Genomic DNA, 627 nt, shown 5'->3' on the forward strand with positions numbered 1-627 from the left:
TAGTCCCGTAAGGCCGACGGGGCTCCCGGGCCGGGGCCAGCGCCCCGGGGCCGCCCTCCCGCGGCTGCCAACCCCTCCCCGGGGCGTCCGCACACTCCCCGACAACCTTGGGGGGGCGGCGGGGTGGGAGCAACAGGCCGGTGCCAGCGGGAGCCACGCCCGCACCGAGGCAAAAGCGGCGGGAACGGCCGCCGCCGGGCCTGAGGGGCTGCGTGGGGCGAAATAAAAATTAAAAATAAACATAGATTAATTACAATTTGAAAAAGGGAAACAAAAGGCAAAGCGTCGCGCCGGGCTGTCGCTCCGTGGCCGCGCTGCGCGGAGCGGCTCGGCCGGGGGCGGCGGGCCCGGCAGCACCGCGCGCCGCGACAGCTCCGCGCCAACGCCGCCAATCGCCGCCGCCGGCGCCGCCCACCGCCCGCCGCCATTGGCCAGCGCCGCCGCCACTCAGGCCCTGGCGGCGGCGGCGGCGGCGGCGGGGATGCCGATGCCGATGCCGGCGGGCGCGGAGCCGCCGCGGCGCGGAGCCGCCGCCCGGCCCGGGCACGGCGGGGCAGGCGCGGGCGGGGCGGGGGCGCGCAGCCCGCGGGCCCCGCAGCGGCCGCCCGGGCGCCGCCCGCCGCCGCC

This window comes from Athene noctua, chromosome 23 (genome assembly GCF_965140245.1).
Source record: "Athene noctua chromosome 23, bAthNoc1.hap1.1, whole genome shotgun sequence".
Classification (NCBI taxonomy): domain Eukaryota; kingdom Metazoa; phylum Chordata; class Aves; order Strigiformes; family Strigidae; genus Athene; species Athene noctua.